The 12,197-nt window shown below is 57.8% G+C and overlaps 1 pseudogene; it reads left to right on the top strand.

Annotated features, from left to right (window-relative positions):
• LOC147100448 (uncharacterized) overlaps positions 1–12,197 on the top strand; it is a 97,813-nt pseudogene that overhangs the window by 62,684 nt on the left and 22,932 nt on the right.

Genomic DNA, 12,197 nt, shown 5'->3' with positions numbered 1-12,197 from the left:
CGGTCGGCACGCCGAACCGGGCCACCCATGTCGAGACGAATGCTCGCGCAATGTCGGTCGTGGTGGTGGAGGCGAGGGGAACCACCTCGGGCCATCTGGTGGTGCGGTCGACGATCGTGAGCAGATGTGTAAAACCGTGCGACGGCAGCAAGGGGCCTACCAGATCGACGTGGACGTGGTCGAAACACCTCTCGGGCACCGGGAAACACTCCAATGGCGCCTTGGTGTGCTGCTGGACCTTAGCGCGCTGACACGCTACGCATGTGTTGGTCCAGTCTCTCACATCCTTGTGGAGTCCAGGCCAGACGAACTTGGCGGACATAAGTTTCTGAGACGCACGCATCCCTGGATGTGAGAGGCCGTGGATGATGTCGAAAACTCGCTTGCGCCAGGCGGATGGGATGACCGGCCTAGGCGAGGGGACTGAGACGTCGCACAAGAGGGTTGTGCCGGCTGCGTGGAAGTGGATGTCGGCCAGGGTGAGGCTGGCAGTTGACGTCCTGAGGGCCTGGATCTCCGCGTCGGCGGCCTGGTTTCTCGCCATGCTGGCGTAATCGACGCCCAAGTGCACTGCGTGGAGCGAGGGTCTTGAGAGGCAGTCGGCCACCAAATTGTCCTTGCCGGCGACGTGGCGGATGTCCGTGGTGAACTCCGAGATGAAGTTGAGTTGGCGCTATTGGCGCGCGGACCAGGGTTCGGTTACCTTGGCCATGGCGAAAGTGAGCGGCTTGTGGTCCACGAATGTGGTGAACGGCCGGCCTTCCAGGAGGAAACGGAAGTGCCGGATTGCCAGGAACAGGGCCAGGAGCTCTCTGTCGAACGTGCTGTAGGCCTGCTCGTTCTTGCGCAGCTGTCGGCTGAAAAATGCCAGTGGCTGCCACGCGCCTTCGACCCACTGTTGCTGGATGGCGCCAACGGCATAATCCGAGGCGTCCGTGGTGAGGGCGGTCTTGGTGCCCGGAATGGGGTGGGCCATTAGTGTGGCGTTGGCCAAGGCGCTTTTGGTCTGGTGGAAGGCTGTCGCCATCTCGCTGGACCAGGTGAGTTGCTCTTTGCCCGTTTTGCCCCTGGTGGCTTCGTAGAGGGGGCGCATGAGTGTGGCGGCCTTGGGCATGAACCGGTGATAGAAATTGACCATCCCCAAAAATTCCTGCAGCGCCTTGACCGAGGTGGGCTGGGGAAAGTCCGCCACCGCCTGCACCTTGGAAGGTAGGGGAATGGCTCCCATTGGCGAGATTCTGTGGCCGAGAAAGTCAATTTGGGCTGCTCCGAACTGGCATTTGGCCGGGTTGACGATTAGCCCGTGTTGGCTGAGGCGCTGGAAAATGGAGCGCAAATGCGCGATGTGCTCAGCCTTGCTGGTGCTGGCCACGAGGATATCGTCCAGATAGACGAACAGGAAGCTCAGGTCCCGTAGGACGGAGTCCATGAGCCGTTGGAAGGCCTGGGCATTCTTAAGCCCGAAGGGCATGCGCAGGAACTCGAACAGTCCGAAGGGGGTGATGACCGCCGTCTTCTGGACGTCTGCGTGGTGGACGGGGACCTGATGGTAGCCGTGAATCAGGTCGACCTTGGAAAAGACGGACTTTCCTGCTAGGTGTGCCGAGAAGTCTTGGATGTGCGGAATGGGGTATCTATCGGGCATGGTGGCGTCGTTGAGCCATCTGTAGTCGCCGCAGGGGCGCCAGCCACCGCCCGGCTTGGGCACAATGTGGAGGGGGGACGACCAAGGGCTGTTCGAGCGGCGGATGATGCCCAGTTTTTCCATCGTGGCGAATTCTTCCTTGGCCACCGCCATCTTGGCTGGGTCCAGGCGTCTGGCTCGAGCGAACACTGGTGGTCCCGTAGTGGCGATGTGGTGCTCGACCCCATGCTTGGCTGCCGCGGCTGAGAAGGTCGGTTGTGTGAGCCTCGGGAAATCTGCGAGTAGGCGGGCGTAGTCATCTTGCGCCGGGGCAGAGCAGGACCTGACGAGGGCCGGGCTGTTGCTCTGCTGGCAGGCCAGTGAAGCGAAAGTTGCTGCGTCGATCAGGTGCCTGTCGCGGACGTTGACCAGGAGTCTGTGGGCGCAAAGAAAATCGGCGCCCAGCAAGGGATGTGCCACCGAGGCCGTCACGAAATCCCACGTAAATCGCTGGCCGTTGAAACAAACCTCGGCCCGTCGCTTTCCGAAAGTAGCAATGGCTGCGCCATTTGCTGCCACGAGGGGTGGGCCGCTGCGGCCTGCCTGGATGTCGAGCTGGGAGGCAGGAATTATGCTGCATTCGGCTCCGGTGTCGCAAAGGAATCTGCGCCCTGAAAGAGAGTCGGTTATGTACAGCAGTTTACCTGCGGTGCCGATGGCCATCGTGGCGGCGGGGGTGCGGTCGAGCGGGCCTAGGCAGTGGCGCGGGGCTGGTGCGTTGGGCCGGGCGGCCATCTTGGTTTGATCGACAGAGCAGGGTGCTCTGCAGCGTTGGGCCTTGTGGCCGAAACGCGCGTGGTAGTAGCATAGTTCTGCGGCCTGGCGTGGCGGCGCGCGCTCGGTGGTGTCGGGGAGCCTTGCGGCTGCACAGCCGAGTTGGGCGACGGCGAAGACTTTGTCCGCGGCAGCAGCCAGTTGCACGCAGGTCGGGGTAGAATCGCCGAGGCCTGGTAGTGAGAGAAGCCTGCGGGCCCTCTCCTCCCTGGACAGGCCATAAGCCTGCAGCAAGCGGCCCTTAATGGTTGAGTACTTGCCGGTCTGTGGTGGGTTCCCCAGCAGGTCGCGAACTTCGGCGGCGGTAGAGCTTGCTAGTGCTGAGACTACGTGGAGGTACCTTTCGTCATCATCTTGAACCCTGCGAAGGGTGAATTGGGTCTCCGAGTGCGCGAACCAAGCTGGTGCTTGGTGTTCCCAGAAGGTGGGGAGCTTCAAGGACGCGGTGCCAGCTGACATCAGGCTGCTGCTGGTTGCCATCGGGTCATTGCTGGCCTCTGTAGGGCTGCGTGAGTCGGGGGCTTCGGCCGCCGACATTCGGGGTCACCAATGTGGGGGAATACGGTCTCCCGCGTAAAGAAATAGGCAACACAGCGAGCTACAAGAAATAGGTCTTTACTCCAACTCTCACAATACAGTACTGAATTCGTGAAGCCCGTGAACCTGTGATGACTCACGGATTGGTCACCTGCTGGAACCTGATTGGTTTTCCTTCTCTAAGCAGCAGGCAAGTCTGAACGTGCCTTATTCCTCTCAGCTTGCAACTGTCTTGTGGGGGGAGGGGAATACAGCAACGCCACAGTGTCTTCTATTGAAGTTATACCTTCAAAGTCTTGTTGGTATGGTTTTTACTATATGTAAATCAACACACAGGTGAAACAGCGATTTACTTGTACTTCTTGCAATCCAGTATACTGTATTCGCTGCTCACGTTGCGGTCTCCTGTACATTGGGGAGACCAAATGCAGATTGGGTGACCGCTTTGCGGAACACCTCCGTTCAGTCCATAAGGGTGACCCCGAGCTTCCAGTCGCCTATCATTTTAATTCACCGCTCCATTCCCACTCGGACCTCACCGTCCTTGGCCTCTTGCATTGTTCCACGGAAGCTCAACGTAAACTCGAGGAACAGCACCGCATCTTCCGATTAGGCACATTGCAGCCTTCCAGACTCAATATCAAGTTCAACAATTTCAGATCATAACCATGGCCCCTATTACATTTTTACTTATTTTTATTTCCACCCCTTTGTTTTGGGTCTTCCCTCTCCCCCCCCTTTCCTTTTTTTCCTCTCTCCCACATGGCAGCTGTCTCTCATCCTGCCAGTACACTTCACACCTAACCTGAGCTGTCTTTTGTCTCCACTGTCCTATTACCATCTCGTCTGGTTTTGAATACCTCTTAATGTCTCTTTACTTCCTTTGTTCTATCGCAGCCCTGCCTTCGATCTATTTAATTTCCTTTCCAGTTTTGGAAAAGGGTTTTGACCCGAAACGTCGACTCTAATTTCTCTCCACGGATGTTGCCTGGCCTGCTGAGTTTTTCCAGCATTTTCTGTTGTTATTTCACTTTCACTGTGTGTTTACTTGTTTTCTAGCTATCTCATTGGTTGCATATTTAATCATGTTTCCTGTCTTCCAAGTTTAACATAAAACTATTTGACCAGCAGGTTTCTTTTCTTGATGTCATGTTTTCAAAGGCACATGCCTCTTTTAATGTTTGTATTTCTGTTTTATCTTGTTAGATTTTCACACTTTAAACTGGGCCTCTCATTGTGTTCGTTGCAAACCGTAGACCTTTCGGAACCACCAATGGTTTGCTTCAATCTTTCATTGTTTTAGAATATTTAACTAATTCCCATTTCAAAGCTTGTTTACAACTTTGTTATCAACTGATCTTATCTCAGAAGCCTGTATTCTGTTTACAGCCTGTCTGCGGAGACTTGTGTCTTTTAAACCCAGTATGTCTTATATTAATAATATTAGAAATCTGTTCATGGTATCGTGTATTTCTCTGAATCATGGCGATTCCTTCACATGCTCCACTGGTCAGCGCACTCCACTGGTCAGCCCGCTCCACTGGTCAGCGCACTCCACTGGTCAGCGCACTCCACTGGTCAGCAGGCTCCACTGGTCAGTGCGCTCCACTGGTCAGCACGCTCCACTGGTCAGCGCACTCCACTGGTCAGCACGCTCCACTGGTCAGCGCACTCCACTGGTCAGCCCACTCCACTGGTCAGTGCACTCCACTGGTCAGCACGCTCCACTGGCCAGCGCACTCCAGTGGTCAGCACGCTCCACTGGTCAGCACTCTCCACTGGTCAGCACACTCACTGGTCAGCGCACTCCACTGGTCAGCACACTCCATTGGTCAGCACGCTCCACTGGTCAGCCCACTCCACTGGTCAGCCCGCTCCACTGGTCAGCGCACTCCACTGGTCAGCACACTCCACTGGTCAGCCCGCTCCACTGGTCAGCACATTACACTGGTCAGCATGCTCCACTGGTCAGCACACTCCACTGGTCAGCCTGCTCCAATGGTCAGCCTGCTCCACTGGTCAGCCTGCTCCACTGGTCAGTGCACTCCACTGGTCAGCATACTCCACTGGTCAGCACACTCCACTGGTCAGCCCGCTCAACTGCTCAGCACATTCCACTGGTCAGCCCGCTCCACTGGTCAGCACATTCCACTGGTCAGCCTGCTCCACTGGTCAGCACACTCCACTGGTCAGCAGACTCCACTGGTCAGCGCACTGCACTGGTCAGCCCGCTCCACTGGTCAGCCCACTCCACTGGTCAGCACACACCACTGGTCCTCTCACTCCACTGGTCAGCAGACACCACTGGTCACTGCGCTCCACTGGTCAGCACACGCCACTGGTCAGCACACTCCACTGGTCATCATGCTCCACTGGTCATTACGCTCCACTGATCAGCATGCTCTACTGGTCAGCATGCTCCACTGGTCAGCACACTGCACTGGTTATCAAACTCCACTGGTCAGTGCACTCCACTTGTCAGTGCACTCCACTGGCCATCACGCTACACTGGTCAGCACGCTCAACTGGTCATCACACTCCACTTGTCTGTGCACTCCACTGGTCAGCCCACGCCACTGGTCAGTGCACTCCACTGGTCAGCGGTTCCACTGGTCAGCATGTTCCACTGGTCAGTGCGCTCCACTGGTCAGCACACTGCACTGGTCAGCACACTCCACTGGTCAGCACACTCCACTGGTCAGCACACTGCACTGGTCAGCAGACACCACTGGTCAGCACACTGCACTGGTCAGCAGACACCACTGGTCAGTGTGCTTCACTGCTCAGCGCACTGCACTGGTCAGAACACTCCACTGGTCAGCACACTGCACTGGTCAGCAGACACCACTGGTCAGTGTGCTCCACTTGTCAGCACGCTCCACAGGTCAGCACATCCCCTGGTCAGTGCACTCCACTGGTCAGCACACTGCACTGGGGAGCAGACACCACTGGTCAGCGTGCTCCACTGGTCAGCAAACTCCACTGGTCAGCACGCTCCACTGGTCAGCAGGCTCCAATGGTCAGCGCACTCCACTGGTCAGCACGCTCCACTGGTCGGTGCTCTCCAGGGGTCAGCACACTCCACTGGTCAGCACACTCCACTGGTCAGCACACTCCACTGGTCTGTGCGCTCCACTGGTCAGCACACTCCACTGGTCTGTGCGCTCCACTGGTCAGCACACTCCACTGGTCTGTGCGCTCCACTGGTCAGCGCACTCCACTGGTCTGTGCGCTCCACTGGTCAGCACACTCCACTGGTCTGTGCGCTCCACTGGTCAGCACACTCCACTGGTCTGTGCGCTCCACTGGTCAGCGCACTCCACTGGTCAGCACGCTCCACTGGTCTGTGCGCTCCACTGGTCAGCACACTCCACTGGTCAGCACATTCCACTGGTCAGCACACTCCACTGGACAGCACACTCCTCTGGTCAGCACACTCCACTGGTCAGCGCGCTCCACTCATCAGCACATCCCCTGGCCAGCAGACTCCACTGGTCAGCACACTCCACTGGTCAGCCCACTCCACTGGTCAGTGCACTCCACTGGTCAGCGCACTCCACTGGTCAGCACGCTCCACTGGCCAGCCTGCTCCACTGGTCAGCACACTCCACTGGTCAGCACACTCTACTGGTCATCATACCCCACTGGTCAGTGTGCTCCACTGGTCAGCCCACTCCACTGGTCAGCACGCTCCACTGGTCAGCCCGGTACACTGGTCATCACACTCCACTCGTCATCACACTCCACTGGTCAGCGCACTCCACTGGTCAAGGCGCTCCACTGGTCAGCACACTCCACTGGTCACCACACTCCATTGGTAAGCACATTCCACTGGTCAGCAGACTCCACTGGTCAGCCCATTCCACTGGTCAGCCCATTCCACTGGTCAGCACGTTCCACTGGTCAGCCCACTACACTGGTCAGTCCACTCCACTGGTCAGTGCACTCCACTGGTCAGCACTCCACTGGTCAGCACTCCTCCGGTCAGTGCACCCCACTGGTCATCTCACTCCACTGGTCAGCACACTCCACTAGTCAGCCCAATCCACTGGTCAGTCCACTCCACTGGTCAGTGCACTCCACTGGTCAGCACTCCACTGGTCAGTACTCCTTTGGTCAGCGCACCCCACTGGTCATCTCACTCCACTGGTCAGCACGCTCCACTGGTCAGCACACTCCACTGATCAGCACACTCCACTGGTCAGCACACTCCACTGATCATCATGCTACACTGGTTATCAAACTCCACTGGTCAGCGCACTCCACTGATCAGCACATTCCACTGGTCATCAAACTCCACTGGTCAGCGCACTCCAGTGGTTAGCGCATTCTACTGGTCATCATGCTCCACTGGTCAGTGTGCTCCACTGGTCAGCATGGTCCACTGGTCAGCCCACTCCACTGGTAAGCACAATCCACCGATCAGCGCACCCCACTGGTCATCTCACTCCACCGGTCATCACGCTCCACCGGTCATCTCACTCCACTGGTCATCACACTCCACTAGTCAGTACAGTCCACTGGTCAGTATGTTCCACTGGTCAGTATGCTCTACTGGTCAGCATACTCCACAGGCCAGCACACTCCACTGGTCATCATGCTCCACTGGTCAGTGCGCTCCACTGGTCAGCACGCTCCACTGGTCAGCACACTCCACTGGTCATCATGCTCCACTGGTCAGCACACTCCACTTGTCAGCACACTGCACTGGTCAGCAGACAACACTGGTCAGTGTGTTCCACTGGTCAGCCCACTCCACTGGTCAGCACGCTCCACTGGTCAGCACACTGCACTGGTCATCAAACTCCACTGGTCAGTGCACTCCACTGGTCTGTGCTCTCCACTGGCCAGCACACTCCACTGGTCAGCACACTCCACTGGTCAGCACGCTCCACTGGTCTGTGCGCTCCACTGGTCAGCGCAATCCACTGGTCAGCACGCTTCACTGGTCAGCACACTCCACTGGTCAGCACACTCCACTGGTCAGTGCATCCCTCTGGTCAGCACATTCCACTGGTCAGCATGCTCCACTGGTCAGCACGTTCCACTGGTCTGTGCGCTCCACTGGTGAGCACACTCCACTGGTCAGTGCACTCCACTGGTCAGCACACTCCACTGGTCAGTGCACTCCAATGGTCAGCACACTCCACTGGTCAGCACACTCCACTGGTCAGCTTACCCCACTGGTCAGCGCACTCCTCTGGTCAGCACATTCCACTGGTCAGCATGCTCCACTGGTCAACACATCCCCTGGCCAGCAGACTCCACTGGTCATCACACTCCACTGGTCAGCACACTCCACTGGTCAGCCCACTCACTGGTTAGCCCACTCCACTGGTCAGCTCACTCCACTGGTAAGGACGCTCCACCGGTCAGTGCACCTCACTGGTCATCTCACTCCACTGGTCACCAGGCTCCTCTGGTCATCACGCTCCACTGGTCAGTACACTTCACTGGTCATCACACTCCACTGGTCATCACACTCCACTGGTCAGCACGCTCCACTGGTCAGTGCGCTCCACTGGTCAGCACACTCCACTGGTCAGCACACTCCACTGGTAAGCACACTGTACTGGGCAGCAGACACCACTGGTCAGTGTGCTCCACTGGTCAGCACACTCCACTGGTCAGCACGCTCCACTGGTCAGCAGGCTCCAATGGTCAGCGCACTCCACTGGTCAGCACATTCCACTGGTCTGTGCTTTCCACTGGTCAGCACACTCCACGAGTCAGCACACTCCACTTGTCAGCACGCTCCCCTGGTCTGTGCGCTCCACTGGTCAGCGCACTCCACTGGTCAGCACGCTTCACTGGTCAACATAATCCACTGGTCAGTGCACTCCACTAATCAGTGCACTCCACTGGTCAGCCCACTCCAATGGTCAGCGCACTCCACTGGTCATCACGCTCCACTGGTCATCACGCTCCACTGGTCAGCACACTCCACTGGTCAGCCCACTCCACTGGTCAGCGCACCCCACTGGTCATCTCACTCCACTGGTCATCATGCTCCACTGGTCATCATGCTCCACTGGTCATCACGCTCCACTGGTCATCACACTCCACTGGTCAGTACGCTCCACTGGTCATCGCACTCCACTGGTCATCATGCTCCACTGGTCATCACGCTCCACTGGTCATCACGCTCCACTGGTCAGCGCACTCCACTGGTCAGCACGCTCCACTGGCCAGCCCGTTCAACTGGTCGGCACACTCCACTGGTCAGCACACTCCGCTGGTCATCAAACTCCACTGGTCAGTGCACTCCACTGGTCAGCACACTCCACTGGCCAGCCCGCTCAAATGGTCAGCCCACTCCACTGGTCAGCACAGTCCACTGTTCAGCACACACCACTGGTCAGCACATTCCACTGGTCAGCCCACTCCACTGGTCAGCACGCTCCACTGGTCAGCCCACTCCACTGGTCAGCATGCTCCACTGGTCAGCACACTCCACTGGTCAGCACACTCCACTGGTCAGCCCACTCCACTGGTCAGCACGCTCCACTGGTCAGCCCACTCCACTGGTCAGCATGCTCCACTGGTCAGCACACTCCACTGGTCAGCACACTCCACTGGTCAGCACATTCCACTGGTCATCATGCTCCATTGATCATCACACTCCACTGGTCATCACACTCCACTGGTCAGCGCACTCCACTGGTCAGCACACTCCACTGGCCAGCCCGCTCAACTGGTCAGACCACTCCACTGGTCAGCACAGTCCACTGGTCAGCACAGTCCACTGGTCAGCACACTCCACTGGCCAGCCCGCTCAACTGGTCAGCCCACTCCACTGGTCAGCACAGTCCACTGTTCAGCACACACCACTGGTCAGCGCAATCCACTGGTCAGCATATCCCCTGGTCAGCACACTGCACTGGTCAGCAGACACCACTGGTCAGTGCGCTCCACAGGTCAGCACTATCCACTGGTCAGAGCACTCCACTGGTCAGCATGCTCCACTGGTCAGCACACTCCACTGGTTAGCACACTCCACTGATCAGCACATTCCACTGGTCAGCATGCTCCACTGGTCAGCACACTCCACTGGTCAGCACACTCCACTGGTCAGCATGCTCCACTGGTCAGCACACTCCACTGGTCAGCACACTCCACTGGTCAGCACTCCACTGGTCAGTACTCCTTTGATCAGCGCACCCCACTGGTCATCTCACTCCACTGGTCAGCACGCTCCACTGGTCATCTCACTCCACTGGTCAGCGCACTCCACTGGTCAGCACATTGCACTGGTCATCAAACTCCACTGGTCAGCGCACTCCAGTGGTCAGCGCATTCTACTGGTCATCATGCTCCACTGGTCAGTGTGCTCCACTGGTCAGCACGGTCCACTGGTTAGCCCACTCCACTGGTCATCTCACTCCACCGGTCATCACGCTCCACCGGTCATCACGCTCCACTGGTCATCACACTCCACTAGTCAGTACAGTCCACTGGTCAGTATGCGCCACTGGTCAGTATGCTCTACTGGTCAGCATACTCCACAGGTCAGCACACTCCACTGGTCATCATGCTCCACTGGTCAGTGCGCTCCACTGGTCAGCACGCTCCACTGGTCAGCACACTCCACTGGTCATCATGCTCCACTGGTCAGCACACTCCACTTGTCAGCACACTGCACTGGTCAGCAGACAACACTGGTCAGTGTGCTCCACTGGTCATCATACTCCACTGGTCAGTGCACTCCACTGGTCAGCCCACTCCACTGGTCAGCACGCTCCACTGGTCAGCACACTGCACTGGTCATCAAACTCCACTGGTCAGTGCAATCCACTGGTCTGTGCTCTCCACTGGCCAGCACACTCCACTGGTCAGCACACTCCACTGGTCAGCACGCTCCACTGGTCTGTGCGCTCCACTGGTCAGCGCACTCCACTGGTCAGCACACTCCACTGGTCAGCACACTCCACTGGTCAGCACGCTCCACTGGTCTGTGCGCTCCACTGGTCAGCGCACTCCACTGGTCAGCACGCTTCACTGGTCAGCACACTCCACTGGTCAGCACACTCCACTGGTCAGTGCACTCCACTGGTCAGCACACTCCACTGTTCAGTGCACTCCAATGGTCAGCGCACTCCACTGGTCAGCAGACTCCACTGGTCAGCTCACTCCACTGGTCAGCGCATTCCTCTGGTCAGCACATTCCACTGGTCACCACGCTCCACTGGTCAGCATGCTCCACTGGTCTGTGCGCCCCACTGGTCAGCACACTCCACTGGTCAGTGCACTCCACTGGCCAGCACACTCCACTGGTCAGTGCACTCCAATGGTCAGCACACTCCACTGGTCAGCACAATCCACTGGTCAGCTCACTCCACTGGTCAGCGCACTCCACTGGTCAGCACATTCCACTGGTCAGCATGCTCCACTGGTCAACACATCCCCTGGCCAGCAGACTTCACTGGTCATCACACTCCACTGGTCAGCACACTCCACTGGTCAGCCCACTCACTGGTTAGCCCACTCCACTGGTCAGCACACTCCACTGGTAAGGACGCTCCACCGGTCAGTGCACTTCACTGGTCATCTCACTCCACTGGTCACCAGGCTCCTCTGGTCATCACGCTCCACTGGTCAGTACACTCCACTGGTCATCACACACCACTGGTCATCACACTCCACTGGTCAGCATGCTCCACTGGTCAGTGCGCTCCACTGGTCAGCACACTCCACTGGTCAGCACACTCCACTGGTCAGCACACTGCACTGGGCAGCAGACACCACTGGTCAGTGTGCTCCACTGGTCAGCACACTCCACTGGTCAGCACGCTCCACTGGTCAGCAGGCTCCAATGGTCAGCGCACTCCACTGGTCAGCACACTCCACTGGTCTGTGCTTTCCACTGGTCAGCACACTCCACTAGTCAGCACACTCCACTTGTCAGCACGCTCCCCTGGTCTGTGCGCTCCACTGGTCAGCGCACTCCAGTGGTCATCACGCTCCACTGGTCAGCACACTCCACTGGTCAGCCCACTCCACTGGTCAGCGCACCCCACTGGTCATCTCACTCCACCGGTCATCATGCTCCACTGGTCATCATGCTCCACTGGTCATCACGCTCCACTGGTCATCACACTCCACTGGTCAGTACGCTCCACTGGTCATCGCACTCCACTGGTCATCATGCTCCACTGGTCATCATGCTCCACTGGTCATCACGCTCCACTGGTCAGCGCACTCC

This window comes from Somniosus microcephalus, chromosome 26 (genome assembly GCF_052327205.1).
Source record: "Somniosus microcephalus isolate GS21.2 chromosome 26, FLI_Smic_1.0, whole genome shotgun sequence".
Classification (NCBI taxonomy): Eukaryota; Metazoa; Chordata; class Chondrichthyes; order Squaliformes; family Somniosidae; genus Somniosus; species Somniosus microcephalus.
The sequence above is the reverse complement of the archived record's forward strand: the minus strand, read 5'-3'. Positions and strand labels throughout refer to the sequence as shown.